General features: G+C 43.1%; 1 long non-coding RNA gene across 1 annotated transcript; it reads right to left on the reverse strand.

The window, feature by feature from the left end:
- On the reverse strand, positions 1-25,251 carry LOC105472641 (uncharacterized). Its single transcript, XR_011621777.1, has 8 exons — positions 25,194-25,251; positions 24,385-24,519; positions 22,673-22,714; positions 16,648-16,776; positions 15,642-15,722; positions 2,786-2,897; positions 2,217-2,391; positions 1-711 (listed from the first exon to the last, which is right to left on the reverse strand). It is a non-coding gene; the product is annotated as an uncharacterized lncRNA (long non-coding RNA).
- Positions 25,252-25,868: the final 617 nt, after the last annotated feature.

Raw genomic sequence — 25,868 nt, forward strand, 5'->3', positions numbered from 1 at the left:
AGAACAGGGTGGTTAAGGGACCTGTTAAAAGTGACTACAATTTGGCCCACTCCACTTGAAAAACAAAAGCAGAGAAACAAGCTGCTTTGTTCCAGGATACAAACGAAAAAAGCCGAAAAACCAAAACACCACCAACAAAACAAAGCCACAGACACATTTCACCAGAAGTGTATTTATTTACCCCTCTGAAATGTCTTTCTTAATATATGGCTGGATGTTCTGTTTTATAAATCTGTAATTACAAGTAACTGGTGTTGCAATGATTATAAATTTGCAGTATATTTATTTGGGAATTAAATGGCATTAATTGGAGGGTGGAACAGTGACTACGACTTAATTAACCTGATACTATGGGCTCTGGTTAAAAATCCACCACTATCAGGTAAGTGTGTGTTCCAGGAACAGTGGAGCTTCCACATTTAAAGGCTGTAAATTATTGATGGCAGTAGTCAGTGCTTCTGACAAGCAGTAAACTGGGAGACTGAGTGCTGGAAAGTTGGAACACATTTGATCCATGTAGGTGGAAATGTGCAGGGTAAAAATAGAGTTGTGGTGGCAAATGCTTTTCCAGATCCATCAGACCGCCAGGGAGCGAGATCTTTTGCCAGCTCTCTCCACCTCTGCTGGTATCCACTCTCCATCTCTTCTCTTCAGACCTCTACCCTGTGTCCACAGTCTGGTCATCAGTTCTCTTCTGTGGTCAAAAGGAGGCTGGATGGGAAGAAAGAAACCAGGCTGGAGAATGAAATGGGCATCTGAGCAGAAGGTGGAATTGAAAATTCACAAAGAGAAGCTTGCACTTCATCCTCATCTGTTCTCTTCCCTCCCTATTCAACTGGGGATTGTGTTTTTAATGCTGATTTCTTTCCTCCTCACTGGAATTGTCTTATGTAATCCTAGCTAGTGGAGTAGCTGAACTTAATTTGATGGAATAAAAAGAAATGTGCCTTTGTTTTCTTAAAAAGAATGAATGTTTGCCATTTCATATTTATGAAAACAATAAACCAGGCTTTACTGGGGAGAGAACTAGAGGGGGGAGCAGCAGATGCCCGGAAAAAAAAGGGCATAATATTTATAACACTGTGAATGAAGCATTAAAAAATGGGCAAATTAAAGCAATCCCTCAGCAGATGGGGCATATGTATTGCTAGAAACTCATGTGCACATGTTCCAGCCTCATCTATGGAACTGCGCTGAATGTCAAGCTACTTGGTGATAGGGGAATTTGATTTAAAGCGTATGTTTTTAAAGGAATTGTCGTATGTGCCCATGTGTGAGTAAAACACAAGTGAGGAAACCCTGAAGCTTCTCACTTCTGGAAGCCTTTTAATCAGAAAATGCTCTCCTATGCCTGCCACATAGGGAGTATCATAGGATAGGATGCTATGACATTCTATTTTAAAATGTAATGTGGGTTACCCAGCAATTTCACTCCTAGGTATTTACCCAGATCAATGAAGCACAAGTCCAGCAAAAGACTTCTTTGAGAATTTAATAATTGCCAATCCTTACCCCCTCTTAAAAATATAAAATCAACTCAAACAGACATCAATTGTAGAATGGATAAACAAATTGTATATGTTGGAATATTACTCAGCAACAAAAAGAAACAAACTGTTGATACAATGGAAGACATGATCGAATCTTTAAAACGTTAAGCTGTGGCTGGATGTGGTGGCTCCCAGCACTTTGGGAGGATGAGGCGGGTGGATCACCTGAGGTCAGGAGTTTGAGACCAGCCTGACCAACATGGCGAAACCCTATCTCTACTAAAAACACAAAATTTGCTGGGCGTGGTGGCACATGCCTGTAATCCCAGTTACTTGGGAGGCTGAGGCAGGAGAATTGCTTGAACCTGGGAGGCAGAGGTTGCACTGAGCTGAGATCACACCATTGCAGCCCAGCCTGGGCAACAAGAGCAAAACTCTGTCTGAAAAACAAAACAGAACAAATAATAATAATAAAAAAAAACCCATTACGCTGAGCAAGTGAAGCTAGATATGTCAAATAAAAACAAAGCTGGACTCACTGCAGACACTTTATATAAAAGGATTATTGCAGTGGGGGTGGGGAGGGTATTGCCATGGAGAAAACATTGTATCTATAATGTGGACACTTATCTCAAAGGTTAGGCAAGCAGCATTTTTCTCTTACAGAGAGGAGTGAACAAGGCTAGGAAGAACTGAGTGAGGGGAAGTAGGGTGAAAAAGTTTTACCTGAAGCTAGTTTCTTCTCTGGAGGAGTTGTCTGCAGGCTTTGGCTGAGGGTAACCAAATCTTAATCTTTGTCTAACAGGTATTTTGTTCCATTTCATCAGTGGCAACAAGGAGATCAGTCAATCATTTATGAGGCAAAGAATGGGAAGGCGGAGGGTCTGGGTCTGGTCTTGTCCTAAGTAACACAGAACATCATGAACTGTAGCTAAGTCTTGTAGGAAATGGTGTTTTCCAGAGCATGAAAGGGTGGGGGAATTCTTTTAACCGTTGCTGTTTTTTTCAGGAGCCCAGGTTCAGCTAAAATTCAACCTTGTCACATTACAAAGTACATTGCCATATGATTATATGAAATATTAAAAAAAAAAAGATGAAACTAAGATATCGTGAAAGAAAGCAGATGATGACTGCCCGAGGCCATCCAAGGAATGGGGACTGACTGCAAAAGGGCACAGGGAAACTATTGGGGGTGGCCGGAATGTTCAAAATCTTGATTGTGGATGTCTTAGTCCATTCAGATGGCTATAACAGAATACTGTACATCGAGTGGTTTGTACACAACAGAAACTTACCTCCCACAGCTCTGGAGACTGGGACACCCAAGATCAAGATGCTGTCAGAGTCAGTGTCTGGTGAGGGCCTGATTCCAGGTTCATAGACTGCACCTATTCACTGTGATCTCACCTGGTGAGAGGGACAAGAGAGCTTCCTGGAGTCTCTTCTTATAAGGGCACTAATCCCGCTCGGGAGGGCTCCACCCTCATGACCTAAGAACCTCCCACCTCCTAATATTATCACCTTGGGGGTTAGGATTTCAACATATACATTTAAAGGGAACACAAATATTCAAACCATAGCATTGGTGATGGTTGCACTGTATATACATGTCCCACAATTTATGGAACCACACATTTAAAATGGGTGTATTTTATTGTATGTGAAATATACCTCAAATGAATATATTTTAGCAAATGTCAAGTGGGTAGATCATACTAGCCATGAGCTCAGGCATAGAAGCTGGGCAGGTGTGAACTTGACAAGCACAAATCCATCACTTATGAACTGTGAGAGAGATATTAGGCAATTGCTTATCCTCACTAAACATCACTTTCTCCATTAGTGCCAACCTCTAAGACTGATTAGAGCTTTAAAGGCATGCACCTAGTAAGAACCCAATAATCTTAGCTATTATTGCTGCTACAATCATTACTGTGTGTTTCTCTTCTCATGCGTCTCTTGGGCAATGTGATACAGTGGAGAGAAAACAAGATTTCAAGGCAGAATATTTGGGCTTCAGGTTCCTTCGGCTCATTGTCTTCAGCAGGAAAATATAACCATCACAGCTCAGCTGTGTTACAGTGTAGTTATGAAAATCAAATGTGAAAGTGGATGTGGAAGTATTGATAAACTAAAGCAACCTCACAAGTGGAAACAAACTAATACATGGGATTAAGCATAAGTTCCTTTCCTTTTTTTTTTTTTTTTTAACTTATTCCCGTGTATTTTCTGATGTATTTTTCACAAGGAATATGGATTCTTCTTAGAATCAGGGAAAAAGTAATTTTCGTTTCAGTAAAAGATGCTGTAGGCCTGGAGTAAGTACTTAGATATTTACTTGAAAAATAGGTCCATAAGTAGAGGTGAAGATATAATTTATCTTCCATGGAGATCACTTTTGAAAGTGAAAGAGTATGCTATCGCTAATTACACCAAGGAAAGTGGCATACACTGAAATGATCTGGGGAAAACTGAGATAATTGGTCATCTCTATATAAGGGACATGTAAGCTAATATTCATTCACAGATGCCTCTTAAAAATAAATAAGGTACCACTTGAGGAAAGAGGGGAGTGGGAGGATGAAGAAGTTGGTGAATGGGTACAAAAATATAGCTAGATAGAAGGAATAAGTTCTAGTATTTGATAGAAAAGTAGGGAAATTATAGTTAACAGTAATTTATTACATATTTCAAAATAGGTGAAGAGGAGAATTGAAATGTTCCCAACACAAAGAAATGATAAATGTTTCAGGCGCTGACTATCCCAATTACCCTGATTTGGTCCATACACATTGTATACGTGTAACAAACTATGACATGTAGTCCCAAAATATGTGTAACTATGATGCTATCAATAAAAAATGAGATATCTGACATCACTGGATCTGAAAATTAAGAAAACGTGGTCTTGCCTTTGGACCTGAGAGCTCAGGTCAGTAACACCTGCTTACTGAAGGTGGAGACTTTCCAAAGGCTGGGAGCATAGTCCCCTGACTGTCCCCCTGGAGAAACTCATACCTCCTAGGGGACTCCCTTCCTATGAATAGATGAGGCTTGGGGTCCTCCTTCCATAGAAGAAGGAGGTTCTTCTGTGGAAGTAAAGAAATCAAAAAGTGTGGATAATTCCATGTGTTTCTTTAGTTGTTAAAGAAATTCAAGTATTCTACTTTAGACTGTTGATTAAAGGTTATTGTTTAAAAAACCTTAAAGCCGTTTTGCATTTTGATCATCATATTAAAGACTAGTTGAACAAAGATCATCAATGGATGCCAAATCTATGGAAGAAACTTGCATGTTCTAAAAATGTCTCCCGACCAGGCACGGTGGCTCACACCTGTAATCCCAGCACTCTGGGAGGCCGAGGTGGGCGGATCACGAGGTCAGGAGTTCAAGACCAGCCTGACCAGCCTGGTGAAACCCCGCCTCTACTAAAAAAATAAATACAAAAATTAGCCAGGCATGGTGGCGCTAATCCCAGCTACTCCAGAGGCTGAGGCAGGAGAATCGCTTGTACCCAGGAAGTGGAGGTTGCAGTGAGTCAAGATTGTGCCACTGCACTTCAGCCTGGGCAACAGAATGAGACTCCATCTCAAAAAAAAAAACCTCTCCCTATTGATCACTAAGTAAAAACAAGGGTAAAAATTGTCAGTGCACAGTGGAGGTTCTACACAATTCTTTGCCCCAGAGACCAAAATGAACATCCTCATTGAACTGCCGTGGACACTGTGGCCTCTGATGTGATGCCCCGAGAAGGACAAATCTTCCCCATGTAGATCTCCAGTCAGGGAGGTAGTACCCGAATCCAAGCACAAGGAAACATCAGAGACCACTTTGAGCCACTCTTTAGAAAATGAATGGCCTATAGTCTCCAAAAATGTCAATGTCATACTACAGAGAGGCTGAGGAAATATTCCAGATTAAAAAGCCTGGGGACATAATAAATACATGCTATTCATGATCTTAAACTGGATCTTAAACTGGAGGCTAAACTTCTACAGAGGGCATTTTTTGACAATTGACAAATTGGAATACAGTCTGTATTTAGACAACAGATTTGATCAATGTTAAATTTCTTGAATTGCTACCTATGGTTTTCTTTTTTATTTTTGCTTTATTTTATTTTATTTATTGATTTATTTTTTAGTTTTCCTTTTTTTATTATACTTTAAGTTCCGGGGAACATGTGCAGAATGTACAGTTTTGTATAGGTATACACGTGCCATGGTGGTTTGCTGCACCCATCAACCCATCACCTACATTAGATATTTCTCCTAATGCTATCCCTCCCCTAGCCTCCCACCCCCAGATAGGCCCCAGTGTGTGATGTTCCCCTCCCTGTGTCCATGTGTTCTCATTGTTCAACTCCCACTTATGAATGAGAACGTGCAGTGTTTGGTTTTCTGTTCTTGTGTTAGTTTGCTGAGGTTGATGGTTCACAAAAAAGCAATGGGAAAAGGATTCCCTATTTAATAAATGGTGTTGGGAAAACTGGCTAGCCACATGCAGAAAACTGAAACTGGATCCCTTCCTCACACCTTATACAAAAATTAACTCAAGATGGATTAAAGACTTAAATGTAAGACCTAAAACGATAAAAATCCTAGAAGAAAACTAGGCCAGGCATGGTGGCTCATGCCTGGAATCCTAGCACTTTGGGAGGCCGAGGCAGGCAGATCATGAGGTCAGGAGATCGAGACCATCCTGGCTAACACGGTGAAACCCCGTCTCTACTAAAAGTACAAAAAATTAGCCAGGCATGGTGGCGGGCGCCTGTAGTCCCAGCTACTTGGGAGGCTGAGGCAGGAGAATGGCATGAACCCAGGAGGTGGAGCTTGCAGAGAGCTGAGATCGCGCCACCACACTCCAGCCTGGGTGACAGACTCCATTTCAAAGAAAAAAAAAAAAAAAAAACTCCGTTTCAAAAAAAAAAAAAATTCTCTTTAAAAAAAATTTAAAGAGAATATCCTTGTTCTTAGTAAATATGCCTTGAAGTATTAAAAAGTAAAGAGGCATGATGTATGAAATTTACTCTCAAAAGTTTCAGAGAAAACAAATTATGTGTGTGTGCATGTGTGTGTATACACAGTCATTTACCAACAGACTTTGAGGGAGAGAGAATATGAAAAATAAATGTGGCCAAATATTAAATATTGATAAATCTGAGTAAAATCTACATGGGAGTAGTTTGTATTATTTTTGCAACATTTTTTTTGTAAGTTCAAAATTACTGTGAAGTCAAAAGATTTTAAAAATTGAGGAAAGAGGCTACTAAGTAGTGATAAGTGAATGATGACCGGAAGCTTAGAGACCTCAGACTCTGATTAAATCCCTAGATGAGGCCGGGAACAGTGGCCCATGCCTGTAATCCTAGCACTTTGGAAGGCTGAGGCAGGTGGATCACCTGAGGTCTGAAGTTTGAGACCAGCCTGGCCAACATGGCGAAACCCTGCCTCTACTAAAAAATACACAGATTAGCCTGGCATGGTGGTGTGTGTCTGTATTCCCAGCTACTCAGGAGGCTGAGGCAAGAGAATTGCTTGAATCTGGGAAGTGGAGGTTGCAGTGAGCCAAGATCATACCATTGCACCCCAGCCTGAGTGACAGAATGAAACTCCATCAAAAAAAAAAAAAAAAAAAGCCCCAGACGACAATGATGTTGCTATGGGGATAAGCTGGGTCCAGAGATGCTCACATGTGGTTTAGGGGGACAAAGGAAACATGAGGATATCCGTTTCGCTTTGGGTGTTGTGATTTGGACTATGGAGGCTCCACTGGGGCAGGTGGCATGAGAAAGTATTGGTAAAATCTGACTGTTCTTGGAATCGAGCTCTTTGGAAGATTGTGATAACCAAGTGAGAGGTCATTGCTCCACCAGATTTGAGTGCTTACAGTTGATCACATGAAATTAAAATGCCCAATTATGATTACTAAGGAAGGGATCCTATATTGCTGGAATTATCATTTCCCCAAAGTCAAGCGCCAATGCCAGGGTCAGATGAGCACTGAACACCAGAAGACTTCCTACCCAAAGCATTTGCTGAGCAACTAGGCATCCAGTTGGTCAAGAGGACAATAAGCTAAACTGATAGTAGCGATCAAGCCTCTATCCTCTTACTATGACAGTGTGAGCAAGAGGCAGAAAAAGAGGTGACAACCCCGCAGTGTTCCATTTCCCCCAGAGAGCGGTGCCAGGTGAAGGTCAGCATGGACCTGGGCAATAGGAAACTGCAGAGGAGTCCCAGTCTAAGGACTGCTGCCGCTTTATGGACACAGAGGCTGGGGAGAGAAGGGGGACAAGGACGTTCTTTAGCCACAGACCCTGATAAGGAGGTCTTGGTAGAGGACCCTGGACTAGGAGTGCATATATGTGCATGAGTTGGGCTGGCCAGGCAGGGCCCAAGTCCCTGACTGCACCTCCCTCCGGGGACTGTAATACACTTGCTGTGCACCAAGACTGCTGTGGGGAGGGCAATTTCCCTGGAGAGGCCTGCAAGACAAAGCCTTGTCACTGCCTGTGGTTGGACCTGAAACATCGCACGTGGGATTTGGGCCTGGAGCTGGACTTCTTACAATTTTCGAGTAAGAAAACCTGGGCTGAGTTGGAGATTGCCCTCCTTCAGGTGCAGTGAGCTGAGCTTTCTTCCGGTGGGCACCCGCTTGGGATCTGGGACTGCTGTTGGAATGCTCCCAGCCATATTTTCCCAGTCGCTGAAAGCAGGCTGCCCTTGCTGCCCGGGTCGGGTGGGGTGGGGGTTGCCTGCAGGTGCCTTGTTAGCACGTCAGCAGGCTGCTGGCTGCGCGCACCTCCTGGCTTTATTTTCCTCCTCTGCCGCTTTCAGCAGGGCATAGCTGGTCGTGACCCTTCAGGAAACCTGGCGTGGGTGTGCACTTCCTGAGCTGTTTAGCACCACTGCTCAGAACCCCTGGAGTTGAGACCACCACCTGCTCTTGTGCGTTAGAGCGCTCAGAGAGAGGGTTCCAAGGCCCAGTGCGGGTGGAAGGTGAAGATCCCAGCTTGGTAAAGCAGAGCTGCACACCCCGAGCATTTTCAGGATATATTTTTAATTCACTCCATCACCTGTCAGCCAGTGAAGGGAAGGCGGAGCCCAGCAGAGGGCAGAGGGAGAAACGTGATTTTAGAAATCATAAGGGTGGTGGGCAAGATCCACAAAAGGGCACAGGCCAGTTGTTGCTTTCGAGAGGAGGAAGGATGTCCTTGGGTGACTATTAAAATGCATTACAAAATTAAAATATGGGGACACAGATGGCCTAAGTTAAAATTAGATTATCAATACTGCTTAGCAGCCTTGGAACCTCAGGCAAGGCACTGAAGCAGTTAGGGTTTCCTCTTCTGCAATTGAGTGATTTTAACTGTATCTCTCATAGGATTGTTGAGAGGATTAAAAGAGATGATGCTTATAAAAACATGAGACTGCTTGGACCTATTCTGAATGCTTAATGAGCTCTAGCTGTGAAAATATGTGTCTACATACATATTTAATAAGCACACACACGCGCGTGCACACACACACACACGCACACACAGGAATGCTGTACTCTGTCATGTGGTGACCAACGGAACAAACCCTCCCTTCCCCATTCCCCCACTGCCCACTGCAGCTGAACTGGGCCCGGAGTCTTGACTCTTCACAGGCTTCCCCTCTCACTGGCTTCTCTTCTTGCCGCTTTTCCTTTCTCTTTGTCTTCTTTGTAGGTTTCTCAAATGTCCCTTTTTCTCTTTGGTTCTTTTCTCACGTTGACCTCTTGCCTCCTTGGTGTCTACATTTATTCACTGAAGAGTCTAGCAGAAGTTAAGAAAAAAACTAGTTGGTAACCTGAAAGCTCCTCTCTACTGCTAGAAACACCTGCCCTTGTTCAAATACAGCAAAGAGACGGATCACATGGAAGACAGGAGTTGGAAAAGGGTTTTCTAGTTCACTTTTTGCTGGTGACTCGAGATCCCCACATCAATTCATTGATGAAAAGAGAAGGAAGCATTAGCAGAAAGGCATGAGGGGTGCTGCTCTCCACCCGAGAGGATTCAGGCATGTTCCACAGCCCTCATTGGGATGCACAGGCCTTGGCGCTGCCTTGTCCATACCCCAGGTGTGGGAGGCTGAAGTGACTTCCTTTCGCTCAGTTCCAGCAAGGTCAGCTCTAAGGCATTTTCTCCAGTCTCTCTTGCTGCACTGGGGAATTCTGAGCCCAGAGAAAAGTTTCCACTTCCGGTAAATTTATGGCGAACTTGGTCCCATATGATAAGAAATGGAGCCTATTATAAGTTGATACTAACAAAAATGGGAGATTTTGTTGTTTTGTAGGAAATGTTTGCAAGTCTAATGTCAGAATGTTCTGTGAGTGTTGCAATGTAGTGGAATAATGCACCCACATGCTTCTTGTATTTTTTTCCCTCATGACAAGTATGACATAAGATGCACTTAAATAAATCTGTGGATTTATTTGGAGAAAACATCCCACATGCTTATTTATATAAACCATAAATAGGAAGACAGAAAGCAGAAAGAAAGGAGACATGAAAGAAACCCTTATGACCCTTTGAATTCCAGTAACTCACTTCATGCATAAAAGGGAACTTATTTTTATTATTTTTTTCTATTCTTCTTCTTTCATTATTCTGAAACATTGATGACAAAGAGGCCAATTTGACGGAATTTACTATAGTATAGAAATTTAAAATCTCCTAAATGTCTTTCTTCTCTATTTCCTCAGTCACCACCATGGTTAAAGAGCTAATTTTGGAGTTGACGGAATATGACATTTAGTTCAAAATGGTACTTTGGGCATCCACAATTCTTGTTGTTGCTGTAGAAAACCAAGTGCAACACCCATTATTCACAGCACTATGCAAGGAAACCAATTATTCTGCAGAGTATAAACCCATGCTCAATGTCTTCATAGGAATGTCATTTCGCATCTAGTGATTTTCCAATGCAGCCATGTTAACGTCAAAGGCTTATGTTTGGGAATGTGTTTGAGGCATCGCAGCTATCATTTTCTTGAAAGTGCTGGTATTTTTTTCCATCGCCTTACTTAAAGCATGTTCCAGAGCCCTGCTCATAATTTTTGACTTCCTGAGTGTCTTCTCTGAAACTGACCCGTTCTTCACACATTTACTGTGCACATGGTAGCTGATCAATTGGGACTTTACTAAATGGCCGGGATGGGAAAGTCCAGCACCCCATGTGCTAGGGTGACTTTCCAGACACTAAATATCTGCTCAGGAGCCAATCAGCTGTAGCCAGAAGTTGGGAGGGCATCCTGCATCTCTCAGCCCTCCCCACCAAGTCCTGTTGTCCTTAATATGGATGACACCTGAGTGTACTGGGGACATGGGACTGGGTGGGACAAGGAGGGCAGGTTTGAACTCAAGTCTAAATAGCTGGTCTGGAAGGAAGTATGACAACTCTGTGTTAACCTTTTTACATTTATATTTATTACTCAAAAACCTTATGAGTAAGTTTTTGCTATTACAATAAGAAGACTTCAGACAAACCCAAGATGGAGAACCAGGTAATACAGAGGGCTGGAAGAACCGGGCAAGAGACTGGGGCAGCCCACAGGAGGGATGATGCTACTTCAACTCTGCATCCTCTGGGATCGCGAGCCAAAGGGTCGGAGAACCGCTAGGGAGAAGGTGTGAGTGATGAGGCCCTGGCGGTGAGCTCCAATTCCAGGGCTGGGGTGGTCCATTGTAGGCGGCTCCTGGGATGGGCTAGGGGCTGCTTCCAACAGAGCCCTTGACCGATGCAAGTGTAGGTGGTAAAATCAGCAGCCAATTGGCTCACCCAAGGAGCAGCTACGATTCCAAGGTTGTGCACACACCCTCAGGGGGTGGTGGGCATAGAACTTCCCAGGCCTTCTCTGCACCTCTAACAGTTATGCTATCAATACTATTTGAAAAGGATGACCCAACTCCTTTCTGATCAAGATACAATATTTCTAAATATTGGGTTTGTGTGTTTTTTAATTTCTGCACTGTCTAGGGAAGGGATGATGTGCTTGCAGCATGGCATCCCCATTCTTCCAGTCAACCGAATGGCATCAGTAAGTGGTGATGTCACTCTAACTGACCCTCAGAGTCCTTCTCAGCTTAAAGCTGGGCAGCCCCTTCCTGTTGGTTGTAATAAAATCCACTTGCCACTTGCTGGCCTAGAGAATGTAATAATATAATTTCAATAGCTAGATGCCGACCTTTCCAAAACGTTGGCTTACAACAGCTTCTTGGATTACAGTATTTTAACAGTAACTTGTCAGTAGATATTTTATCACTGATGTGGGCATAGTTTGTTGCAGCCTACTATACTACTATTACTGCTGGTATTTTTTCTCAGAACACCCTTTGTTTCCATAGCAGTTCTCATTTTCCACGTGACAAAGGCCATGGAGCTGGCCGTGTGTGTACAACACAGGTCAGAGAGCTCCCGTTTTGCTTTGGCGAGTGTAGATGGGATGGTCCACTTCACCCTGAGGCCTTTCTCCAGTGTTACGCTGTGAGACCCAGTGGGTCCTCTTGCCTTCAATGCCTTTGTCCTTGCACTCAAGCAGAGAAGAGTTAAAATAAAATTATAATGCCTATTATTAACCAGCATTCCTGTTTTAGTCATTCTGCTAATCGCTTCACATCCATCCTCCCATTTCTTCTTCACAGTAACCTTGCCAGATAGGTAGTAGTAACATCTTCACTTAACAGGTGGAGAAACTGAGGCTTAGAGAGGTTAAACAACATTCCCAGAGTTACACAATAGAGAGCAGAGGCAGGGTTGGAATCTACATCCATCTGATTTCAATATCCATAATTGTACCACATTCTTAGACCCAGGGTGTTTGAGAAGCCCATCTTGTGCTATGAGAGGAGAACAAGTAATGCCATAGTTCATGTGACCAATCCATTAGGGAACCTGCTATCCATGAGTCTTCCTAGGATCCGCAGAAGCAAGGTGGCCCAAGGATGATCCAGGGCATTACCTATTGGCTGGGCTAGAACTCCTACAAACAGACCCAACCAGAACTAGAGGGTGGTGGGTTTTGTGTGATAGAGGCGTGGAGTGCAGCAGACACTCAGCATTGGAAACTTCTGGCTCCTGCCCTGTGTGATGCATGCTTACTTTGCTACTTTTTTTAATGACAAAGGAACATGCTTTGGTTTGTTTTAGGAGGAGAGGGATTGAAGGAACCAAGGGTAGCTGTGGAGGAAATTAAGAAACTTGAGGCTAGATGGAGCCTCGGCTGGGTTTTGGAGTTCAAGAGGTTAACAGGACTGAGTTTAGGTAAATTTGTCCTCTCCATTTTGCTTGAAATGTTGTGGTGTGTGTGTGTGTGTGTGTGCGCGTGTGTGTGTGTGAATGTTAGAAAAATCAGTGTAAAGTTACCAGTGTTAATGTTCATAATAAAAGTTAATATCTGTGAGGCTTTAATGGTCCAGGCTCGCTTTTATTATTAACATCAATTTAACACTCTCAGAGAAGTTATTAGACTCTAACCTCCCCTGTCATTGCTCTCAAAATAGGAATAAATGCCATTTTCCTCTGGTTGTTAATTCAGCTTTTAGAAACAGAACATCGGCAAGAGCCTGCCTATAAACAATCCCAAATACTATGTGTTCACTGCCTCAGCTAGAAAAAAATAAATATTAATGAGACCATGTCCTGGCCAGTGGTACAAATGCCACGGGCTTCGGGCAGAATTACTATGAATGATCTGAATCATAAGCTTGTGTTGGAAACAAATAATTTTACTCCAAACCTCATCATACAGATTGCGAGGAGCATTCTTCATTTTCTTTTGCACGTGTTGACAGCCTGATTAAGAGCTTTGGGCACTTGCCATAGTTCCCCATTTGAGAGTGATCTGTGCTTCTCCTGGGGTGTTTCCTTGGTCTGGCAGCGTGGGGTTGCTGTGTCCCTGGGACTGGCAGAACTCTCAGGGCAAAGCAACTTTTAAACCATCCGGATTTTGCTATCACCCCTGAGCTTTGGAAAAGTCTTTCAATGTAAGCTGGACTGGGAACCTCTTTCATCCTCACCCCCTCATCACCCCATGGTACCCGGGAATATCTGCTAATGTGTAGTTTGGTGACCTCAGACTACTATACTAGGTGCTTGTCAAAAATTAGGAGTGGCATGCTTCTCTTGAGCTATGCCCGATTACTTTTAAGCCTAATCTGTTTAAAACACTGGTAGAATTTCTAGGATACCAAGATTCTTGGCAACCTTGGGAATGTTTTCCTGCTGCCTCTCACTCCTCTACTCCAAATGGGATTACTCGAGCAGATGTGGCAATGTTAATTTCAGGCCCCTACTTGAGTGCTTTACTTTTCCGGTGTGAAAGGATGTGAGTAGCTTTCCTATACTTTGGAGTGGTAGATGTAGATGGTTTTGTCCTATACTTTGGAGTGCTAGATATAGATGCTTTTGCCCAATAGTGGGTGTTGCTTCAAATGGGAAGTGTCCTGATTCTGGTTTTTACTTCCTTGGGGGTAAGGTGTTAAACTTGATCTCATAGTTCCATTTCATCCCTTGAGAATGTTTCAGTGCAGAGCCTTCTCTGTCCTACAAGATGCTCTGTAGCATTAAAGAAAAACCTCAGCACCTTTGCACTAAGCATCACTGATGTGTTACATGCTTTTTGTGTATCAGAGCATGTAAATTACCTTCCAGGGAAAGGACTCATATCTCAGGGTCACTTAAGTACAACAGTGACAATTTGCTGATTACAGCAGTTTCCCCAAAGAAAAAGGAAAGTCATCACTATTTGTGTAGCAAAGATTAGAAAGCTTGAGAATAATAAAGGGAATTTGGCCAAGGATCTCCTGGCATGCCATGTCAGCTTATGTATTAGTCAGGGTCCTCCGGGAAGCATGTGTTGAGATGGGATTAAACTTGCATGCATTTTGTTAGGAGAAACTACCACGTGAGGGAAGATGAAGAGGGAATCAGGGAAGGCCAGGAGGGCCATTAAGCCTTGATGCAAATCTGACTCCATGTCAAGAGAGAAGGAGGGAAGGCTGAGAGAAAGCACCTTGGACTGCCTGCTGCAGTTTCTGGCGGGTCTGCAGGGTGTTGGGGACCCTTGTGTCTGCCTTAGTGATGTAAAACAGTCATTGGTTGGGAGCAGCCCTGGGGAAGCAAGTCCTCCTGCAAATGCAGCGATGACGGATTTCAAAGCACCACATCTTGAGCCCTTAGTGGGTGGTGCTCCCTGTAGTTGGAGTCTGCGAGATGTGTTCCAGAGGCTGCCACAGTGCACTTTTCTTAAACCGGAGAATGTTCCTCCATTAAATAAGTGCTTTGTGCCAGACAATGGCTACATTCTGGTATCACGGAGGGCGGCCAGAGGGAGAGGGAGATGAGAGGAGCCCCTGTGCTCTGCAATGCAGAGGCATCTCCCTGAGCAGCCTCCCTCTGCGGACGGGCATTTCACAGGCTTCTCCACGAGGAAGCAGCAGGGTGGTGGTGCCCAGGTCCACAGGCCACAAAGCCCATTGGTATTGTCAGGTCCTGTGCTTCACTGCATATAGGTCAAGACCACAGATGGTGGCAGCTACCTGAAGCTGCCATCACTCAGGACATGGCAGGTCCTTTCCCCTCCAAAGCGTCATTCTCATCTTCCTTTGACAAGGCACGCGCACGTGTTCTCTCTCCCGTTCCCCTGCTAAGCTTGCAACAGGCAGGGGTGGACTCTCACACCTCTGCATAGTGAAAGTGAGGATTTCCATTTGTCATTCTGATTTTGTCCAGTGGCCTTTCTAGTGTCCTTTGGTCCTTCCTCTGCTTAGTGAGGGGTCCTCCTGCTTCTTGAGAGATGGTAGCTGATGTGGGTGCCCGAGTCAGGCTGCTAACGTTGGCTGCATGACTTATTTGGGGTAAGTTATCTAAGCTCTCTGTGCCTCAATCTCTCATTTGTAAGAAAGATAACAATGCCTGTTGCTAACACTTACGACTGTTTTGAGGATTAAATGTGATAACACAAGCAAGCTTTTAGCATAGTGCTCAATAAATATCAGTTATTGTTAGACTGAACCCCACAGAATTGCCATTTTTCTAAATCAAGAAATTTAAATTTTGGCAGTTTCATGCGGTTTTACCAAAAACTATGGGTGGGCAAAACTTTTTGGTTTGGAAACTTCCTTACCCTCTGTTGGGTACTTGGTAGAGCAGCTGGGGTGAGCTGCTTTTGCCTTCCTGGCAGGACCTGGCACGTCACCCTCCGAAACTGGAAGAGAAGGCAGGTAGCTATTAGGTGGGAACAAAGACATTGATTCCATCACACCTGTGTTCACATCTTCTTCATACCAATCAGTGTTCACAAGGGTGACCTTGGCCTGAAGACAGCCCCCTTGAGTGTGTGTTCAGCCCATGAGAGGAGAAGGCCCTCTCCCTATTCACAGACCAAAATAAGCCACATTAGTATGGCTACTTCGATGTCAGAAATCACCATTGATCCATGTATTAGTCTGGGTTCTCCAGAGAAAAAGAATCAATAGGATATATATATACACACACACACAGACACACACACACACACGTATAACACACACACACACACACATATAAAGAGACACATACACAAACAAATGTATACACACACACACACACACACACAAACACACATAGAGAGACAGAAGCCGAGAAAGAAAGAAATTTATACAGAGACATTGACTCACGTGATTGCAGAGGCTGAGACATTTTGTAATCTGCCCTCTGCAAGCCAGAGGCCCAGGAAGGCCAGTGATGTAAGTTCCAATCCAAGCCCAAAGGCCTGAGAACCAGAGAGCCAATGCTGTGATTCTCACCGATCAGGCCCAAAAACTAGAAAGGTCAATGGTGCAAGGCCTAGTCTGGGTCTGAGGGCAGGGTACTTATGTCCTAGCTCAAGCAGTTAGACAGAGCAAGAGAGAGAGAGAGAATCCCCCTTTCCTCTGCTTTTTTGTGCTATCCAGGCTTGCAGCAGATGAGATAATGCTGACCCACATTGAAGAGGGCCATCTGCTTCACTCAGTTCATGAATTCAAATGCTAATTTCTTCCAGAGACACCCTCACAGACACACCTAGAAATAATGTTTGGCCAGATATCTGGGCAACTCGTGACCCAGTCAAATTGACACATAACTAACCATCACAGTCCAGGTAGACTTACCTAAGGTGAGTCTGATTTAGTTAAGAGCCTATCTTTGTGCCTTCTGGGAGACCATGGGAACCCTTCAACGCCAGCCATGGAGAGAGGTGCTCCTTCTGCTACCAGGCTTAGGTAGGTGCAGCGCAGGTCCTACAAAGTGAGGGAGGAGTGGTTCTGAAATGGTGGCCTGAGATCCCCATTCTCACCTCTGCTGAGTTGCCTCATGTCACAGGTACTCCTTGAGGTCAAGACATTTACTACCCGCAGCCGCAGTTAAACCAACAATATGCAGTGATTCATGTTTTTATGTAGGGGACAGTTTAGTGTTATGGGGAAGAGCACTGGATTTGGAGTGTGGAATTAAGTTATTCCTGGCTGGGTGGCTGTGTGTAAGCATTTTCTCTCCCTGGAACCTCCTCCATAGCATGAGGGTTTTGCAGCGAAGTTCGGATGGCAAGGACACCTTCTCCCCCAAACTATCACTGACCAATGAACATCAACTCCTTGGAGACTGGAAGGGCCTGGACAGCACCATCCTGTCCAGAAAAGCCAGTGGTGTAAGTACCAGTCCAAGCTCAAAGGCCTAAGAACCAGGGAGCCGATGCTGTAATTCCCAGCATAGGAGGCCTAGAACTAGAAAGGTCAGTGGTGCAAGTCCTGGTCTGAGTCTGAGGACAGGAGACGTATGTCCTAGCTCAAGCAGTTAGGCAGAGAAAGAGAGAATCCCCCTTTCCTCCACTTTTTTGTGCCGTTCATGCCTGCAGCAGGTGGGATGAGAAGTACACCTTTTCTCCCAAACCATCTCTGACCAATGAGCATAAGTTCTGATATGGTTTGGCTGTGTCCCCACCAAAATCTCATCTTGAATTGTAGCTCCCATAATTCCCACGTGTGATGGGAGGAACCTGATGGGAGGGAATTAAATCCTGGGTCCTGGTCTTTCCATGCGGTTCTCATGAGAGCGAATAAGTCTCATGGGAAAAGATGGTTTTATGAGAAATGACAGTTTTATAGAGGGGAGTTTCCCTGCACATTCCGTCTTGCCTGCCGCCATGTAAGACATGCTTTTGCTCTTCCTTCATCTTCCACCATGGTTGTGAGTCGTCCCCAGCCATGTGGAACTGTGAGTCCATTAAACGCCTTTCCTTTATAAATTACCCAGTCTCAGGTATTATTAGCAGCATGAGAACAGATCAATATAAACTCCTTGGAGACTGGGAGGGCCTGGACAGCACCATCCTAGTGCACAGCTTCTACCCAGAACACTAACAAATCATAAGAGGAGGGGGAAAAAAGGCCCTTGGGACAGAGCATTAAAAAAAAGAGTCCTATTTTCTGTCATTGCCAAAGGAGAAGGGGCTCTATCTGCAGCAGGAGTTAGAGCCTTCCCCCTCTCATTCCCTTCACCATTCTGTCCTCTTGAGCCATGAAGCAAAGCCACCTGTAGCCAACATTGAAGCCTCTGCTCCATCTACACTTTCATATATTGTCCCCTCTCTTTCTCATTCCACTTCTCTCCCTCACTCCTGTTGCCTCCTTCATGTTACTTACTCCTGATTTTCTTTCAACGTTCCTGACCATTTCTAGTCACTTTCTTTTGGCTTCTTTATCTCTAATTACTCCTGTACTTCCCAGGCTGAATTTTACAGAGGGGACAATTACACACTTGCAGAAATACTGTCATCAGTGGCCTCCCATTCATGTACAGAGCGCATGGCCATTATTACTACCCCATGAGGTTCAGCTGCTAGTTAACAGTTATGTAAAAAGATTAAAGAGATGCACTAGAATAATGTCAGCTGAGTTCACCTTTCCTTTCACTTTTCATTGTGTCATGGAATTGGAAGTAACTTGGAAGTTTATCTGGTACAATTCTTGTCATTAGGTTAAAACTTAAGGAGTCTGGTGGCTGGACATGGTGGCAGGTACCTATCATCCTGCACTTTGGTAAGCTGAGGTGGGAGGATCATTTAATGTTAGGGGTTTGAGACCAGCCTGGGCAACATAGTGAGACCTTGACTCTACAGGAAAAAAAAAGAGAGTCTAGTGACTTGTCAAAGGTCCATCTGCTTATCTAGTGGTTGAGATAGGATTATTTAACCTAAGGTTAAACTCTCAGCTAATTTTTTTCTATTTTAATTCCAAAACCAATATCCAATATGAAATCACATCATGGACATCTCAAAACAAACTTTCCCTGAGTTTTCAGGGTTGATTTCTTTGGGCAACATAAATTACACGTGGAGCAGGCAGTCAAGTTTGTGAATTAATTTTGCGGTTATGGTAAGAATCCCTCAACTTAAGTTTTGAGCTTTTGAAAACTCTGGAAATTGATTTCAAGTTTTATTGTCTTTGTTTCCAAAACGATGAATTAGAAGCACACTGCCCTTTCCCACCTACTCTATAATCCCTAAAAGGTTGAGAACAGATGGGACGCGATAGAAGAGGGATGCCACAAGCCAACAGATGGCTGCGTATACACTTCCATAGATGTTAGCACCATACAGGACCTTCCTTATCTGGGATGGAAGAAGTCAGGGGCAGGCAGAGTCCAGGGGAAACCTAAAGGGTGGTTTGCTGGGGAATGACCATGGTGGTCATCAGCCAGATTCACTCCATCATGTCTCCCCTTCCTGAGACATTTGATCTCTAACAATGTTAGAGAGAGACAACAGACTCAATAAATGGAAAATCATCTGCTTGAGGAAATGAAATTAATAGAGCAATCAGGATGTATAATTAATACATCAAAGAAGTAAGTTTTAAAAAATAAACTAGACATCTTAAGAATGACTGCTAGACTGAGCCAGCAATATTTTTAATAAGTGCTGTCTGATACCGAGAAAATAAAACAAGATGCTTTTAGCTTAAGGAAAACAAAACAAAATGAAGGAAAGCAAAGCAAAATAGTTGATTTTTTGGGGTGGGAGGGGATTTTACCATCCCATTCATTTATTCATTCAACTCATATGTTGAGCACACTATTGTAGGTGCTGGAATACAGCAAAGAAATAAGACAAATGTGGTCTCTGTTGTCATGGAGCTTCGAGTTGGAGAATGAAGGGAAACAGTAAAACAGTTAATCAATGAAGCAACAAGTGAAATATTGATAGTGGCATATGTAGAGACTGAAGTAGAGAGATGCAATAGAGAAGAACTATGATGGCTACTCTAAATTAGTCAGGAAATGTAAGTGATATCTGAAGATCAAGAAGAAACCATGTGAAGGTGAGAAAAGAAGAGGAGCCATAAAGCTGAGGCTTGGAACCTATGGGAGAAGGGAGGAAGGTTACAACATTAGGCTGGAAAGACTGATCGGGGTGAGATCATGGGGAGCCTTGTGAAATGAGAGAGCTCATTGTGCCATCCTCGGTAAGTTGTCATTACACCACTGTGTTTTGACACACATCAGTGTGAAACTACTGTTGTGAAAAAGCCTAACCTGGGTGGAAATAAAACTCATCCTAGGCCACAGACGATTTGAAGGAATTAATTTGCAGGATTGGTTAAGGGAAGGACACTACTGGATGAGAACAGAAGGCCCTCTTAATTTATTTAAAGAACACATGGCAGCTTAAGGTAAAAGCAAAATATATGACCATAGTAGCAAAATCTGAAACTGCTACTTATTGATAAATACTACTAAGAAAATGCAAAGGCACACTGCAGACTCTGAGAAAGTATTAACAACACGTATACTTGACAAAGGCTTTGTATCCAGAGCACATAAAGAACTCCTACAAATCAATATGGAAAAAGCCACAACCCAACAAAAAATGGAGCAAAATTCTCAACAGAAACTCCACAAAAGAAGACACAGGAATAGCCAATAAGAACATGAAAAGATGCTCAACAACATTAGTCACTAGGAAAATGCAAATCAAAACCACAAGATGCAATTTCACACCCTCTAGAATTAGCTAAAATTAAAAAGATTGATAACATCAAATGTTTGTGAGGATGTAGAGCAACTGCAACTCTCATACACAGCTGATGGTAGCCTAAAATGACACAACAACTTTGGAAACTGTTTGACAGCTTTTCATAAAGTTAACTATATACCTCCTCCTCCTCCTTCTTCTTCTTCTTCTTCTTTTTTGAGACAGAGTTTCCCTCTGTCACTCAGGCTGGATTACAGTGGCACGGTCATGGGTCACAGCAGCCTCGACCTCCCCAAGCTCAGGTGATCCTCCCATGTCAGCCTCCCAAGTAGCTGGGACTAAAAGCATGCACCACCAAACCTGGCTAATTTTTGTATATTTTGTAGAGACGGCGTTTCGTCACATTGCCCAGACTGGTCTTGAACTCCTGGGCTCAAGCAATCCTCCTGCTGTGGCCTCACAAAGTGCTGGGATTACAGACATGAGCCACTGCACCTGGTCTATGTGCCTTTTTAATGACCTACCTATTCTATTCCAAGGTATAGCCCAAGACAAATGAAAATATTTATCCACAAAATGTCTTGCATAAGAGTATTTATAGGAGGTTATTCATGCCAGTCAAAAACTGAAAATAATCCATGTGACAATTGAAGGGAAAATTAATAAAAAATAATTACTAAAGGGAAAATTGTGGTATACACACAAAAGTATTTGTCACTGATACAGGTAACAGCATAAGAGAATCCATAAAACATTGTGTTGCGTATAAAGAAGCTAGTCACAAAGAATATGCACAGTATAATTTAATTGATGTGACATAAAAGAACAGGCAACACTAACTTATGCTGGTAGAAATCAGAACAGTGGTTGCTCTTGGGAGTGGGGACTCAGTAGAGGTTTCTGAGTGACGGAAAAGCTTTCCACCTTGATGATCTTAATCATGGTGGGAGTTGTGTGGGTGTATACACCCTTCAAAATTCACCAAACTATATATGTAAGATATGTGTCTTTTACTGTTTGTTAATTTCACTCCAATTGGAAAAGATGGGGAGGTAGAGTAGGAAAGAGATTAGAGACAATGAGAATAGTTTGCTCCTTCAGGGAGTTTTACTTGGAGGAGAAAAGGGAAAAGGAATGGTAGAATGGTGACTGGAGGGGAAGAAAGGTCCAGAGTTTTGTTTGTTTGCCTGTTTCTTACGACGGGAGAGGTAACAGCATAGATATTTGCTGATGAGAAAGATTAGCAAGAGAGAGAAAAAATAAATGGTTCAGGAGAAAGTGGGCAGATGTATAGGAGAGAGGTCCTTGACTAGGGAGGAGGGAAGGGATCAGGAATGCAAGTAGGGCGCTGGACTTTGCTAGGCATTGGGAAGGGTTCCTCTGGAATAACAGAGATGACATTCTAAATGGGCACTGATGCAGGATTACTATCCAATCATTTAAAATGAGGTCAGTTTGCAACACTGAATTTTCCTCCCATCTTATGAAGGTAGTGTAGGTGGGCAATGAATGTAGACTTGGGTTTTAATAGTGTTTCGGTTTTGCCAAGTTAGCAATACTAAGTTAGAAGGGGAGAGGAAAATTGATGAAGTTATTATCTTGATTGACCATAAACTGCAAGTTGGCTCAAGACGTTGGTAAGGACAAAACGATGGTAAGGCATAGGAAAAAGTAGAATTAGCGTGGTTGATCCTGTTGGTGCTGAAGAAGTTGGAACTGAGTTAGTGCAAGAAAGATGATGGGAAAAGTGAGGTAGTGCTGGGAAAGTGAAATGCCTGAAATCAAACAAAATAAAATGACTGAGGATGACAAGGTCTAGGAAGGAAGAGGTTGAGGGGGAGTGAAAGTAAGATCTTTGCAAGAGAAGAGGTCAGGGAATGGAGAAGACAGAATACTGGAAGATTTATCTCATGGATATTGAAACCTCAAATTGTTGATATCCTCAGTAGCGTTGATGAGCATGTCAGTAAACTAGGAGCTATGTCTCCAAGGAACGAGTGGCAGTGAATGGGAGTCGGTCAAGGATGATGACCAGCAGGGCAGGAAAGTGGTGTAGTCTGATGACGTGAAACTCAATGCTGGGTGTTTTGATGGAGGCAAAGAAAGTCTGCTCTGGAGGGAGGGAGGAAACCCTGTGTCAAATGCTGCAGAGAGATCACACTTACCTCCAGGCCAGGGCTGCAGACGAGAAGACACTACCAGCAAAGCTGCAAGAAGAGTACACAGAAGAAAATGAATGATCTACATGTATTGATGTAGAAAGGTGTTAGAGACATACTGTTAAATGGGGAAAAAGCAAGTTACAAAATGGTTCCGTCTGCATGAATTGTTTGGTCATTTACAAATGAGCGGAAAATTAAAGGTAAGTCTCCACACTACAACTGCAGTCATCTCTGCATGGCAGCCTTGTGGGGATCTTTTATGTCTGATTTTCCTACATTTTGCAATACCTAACAGGACAGAGTGAGTGCCCATTACAGATCAGAGTGACTGGATTCTATTCTCACACCTGCCATCTGAATGGTCATGGCCAAATTCTGAGCTTCCCTAAATCTCAGTTGTGTCATCTGTAAATTAGGAATGAGCAATATCTACTTATGTTAATTGTGAGGGTGATGTAAGAAAACACGTGAAATATCACAATATGACACTTAGAAGGTAAAAGATAAAAGAACAGTTGTTATCCTTACTATTGTATTTTATATAGATTGCTTTTCTATTTAGAAAACACACACACACACACACACACACACACACACACACACACACACACACAGGGATTTTTTCTTTAAAGGAACTTAGAAGACAGGCCCAGAGAAATGATCACCCCCAGTTCCACACACAAATGACTAGAATTAATAAAAGAACAAATGGGATGGGTGATGGTGGTAGAGAGCCGATGGATTCCTCTGCATAGTAATTGATTTGAATCTAAAACCAATGAACAGATTCTTCACAGGGAGCCGGCGATCCAGCTGTTTTTCAAGATGATGTTTTATTTTGACTCTCACACACTTCTCATGTATCTTGTCTGCAGAAAGTTAACTCTTGTGCTGTGGGAGGTAGGGACCCTGAGCTCCTCCACCTGCTGATCTCCTGCCTGCGAAAGAACCAGGTGTGTGGCAGGACTCTCAACTATGCAGAGGAGATGGGTGCTGAAGTGAGGACCAAAATGTGGAAACTCTTATCCTTAGATTCCACCTGGTTGCAAGAGGGGCCAAAGAAAGGCATCTTGGCGGCTAAGCGGGAGTCAAGGTGAAATCATCAGTGGATCAGGCTAAGCTATACTGATATTTAGACCCAAGTTCCTTAAATAGCAACAAGATGCTTGCTTTTCAACCCCACCTTTTGACTTCCTAAAATAAGAAAAGAATTCCTTTCAATTTTCCATTTCAAACCACACTGAGTAATGGCATCTTTGAGAGCTTGGGCCTAGAGAAAATTCTATTTATGGGATAAATTAGGAACATTAGAGAACTCTCACCTCTGGGATACTGAATCAAAATTTCAATTGTCTGCTCAAGCTTAAAGCCCCAGACCTAGGCAAATCTCCCCTCCCACCCCCGTCTTTGCCATTTCGCCCTTGTGGGAAGTCTGGTCTGTGGTCATTGTTGTTGTCTTTGAATCATGCAAATTAGGAGAACATGTGTGAAGCCCTTTTATAATTTAGATTCCATGCATGTAGCTCACTGGCCATCAGGAAGGGTATCTCAATTCAGATAGTCGCTTGGGAGGGGGGCTGGATGGAAAAGAGAAATTCCTGATATATGAAAATGGTTTCAAATAGTAGTTTCCCTTAAAATTCTCTTTCTCTACTTGTATGTCTGTTGTCTACGATGGAGCAGACACGTAATCCCCAATCACTCCCATAACTCACCCTCCTGGGGCTGTGGCATGTGCAGCGGTGTGTTGTTTATACAGCCTGTGTGTTTGTGCTGTGGTGTCCCACATGGAGGACTCCTCCTGAATACAAAGGCTGTGAGTAATTATCCTGGTGCAGGGTATAGTACACCTGGCACGTGGATTTTGAATAAAAGTCTCTCATCACTCTTTCTGATTTACACTTAGAAGCCATTTTTCTTAAGCCCTTTATGATGCTAAATGCATTTCCTTATCCCTCTTTAGCCCAAATACCTTTGGGCCAACACATAATGTCCCTTTCATCTACTCTTGGAAGAAAGGAGCTATGAATTAGAAGGAAGTGTGATTTCCTTCCCTGGTTAAACTACCAACATAGGTCACACTTATATGCTTGCTTGCCTCTGATTCTTAAAAACATCAAACTCATGCCTCACTGGGCTAATAAAAGTTTATTTTTCTTTACTTGTGTGCCTCTTGGTGTATTTTTCTCTAGTGAGGTTTAGATCTGCACCTTGTATTCATTGAAAATATTATAGAAGAAATACTATTAAATAAAGTAACTTTTAGTTTTAGATGATGTTATTAATATGAGAACAATTTTAGACTAATATCAGCTATCAGTTTGTAAAGTTTGAGCTTCTTTCTCTTTGTCCCTCCTTCCTCTCCCTCTCTCCCCACCTCCTTGCCTGCCTGCCTGCCTTCCTTCCTTCCTTCCTTCCTTCCTTCCTTCCTTCCTTCCTTCCTTCCTTCCTTCCTTCCTTCCTTCCTTCCTTCCTTCCCTCTTTCCTTCAATTCCCTCTCCTTCCTTCCTTCCTTCCTCCTTACCTTCCTGTAAATTTCTTTTTTAGAAAGAGTTAGAAATATATTTTACACAAAATATCAGACAACTTCAGGATCTTCTTTTGGTATCATTTATCATTTTAGATAGGGGGGTATTGCCCGTCAAAGACGGGCAATACCCCCCTATCTAAAATGATAAATGCCTAGATGCAGAAACAGACGCATGGAATGCCATTCTATGACTTCACAACAGAATCAGTATGCTGGCTTCCTAAACTTGATATTCCTGCCTTTGATTCTTCTTCCCTGTAGGTGGCCAAGTACTCAGCAGTATTGAACTCTCTAAATTACCAGTTTCAGGTAAAAAGCTCCCTTCAAGGGAATCCTCACTGTAAAGAATGAAGTGGGAAGTCTTCCTTTCATCTAAGACTTGCAAAGATCTGACATCTTCCTGTCCCCCACAAATCCTACTCATCCCTGAGGTTCAGCCCCAGTGCCCCATTTTCCAGAGAGCCTTTTCTCATAGCTTCAGTTCCCATTGACTCACTTTACTGACATTCTTTCAGTGTGTCTCACTTAAAATACCCCCAGGCATGGAACTCAGAACTCATAAAACTTAGTGTCTACATTGACCTTGACCTGCCCTCACTCTTCCACTGTGTTCATCACCAAACTTTATTATGCCAGAAAACTCGTGTCCAGGAGATTAAACATTGCAAA

The sequence above is a fragment of the Macaca nemestrina genome, chromosome 4 (assembly GCF_043159975.1).
Source record: "Macaca nemestrina isolate mMacNem1 chromosome 4, mMacNem.hap1, whole genome shotgun sequence".
Taxonomy (NCBI): Eukaryota; Metazoa; Chordata; class Mammalia; order Primates; family Cercopithecidae; genus Macaca; species Macaca nemestrina.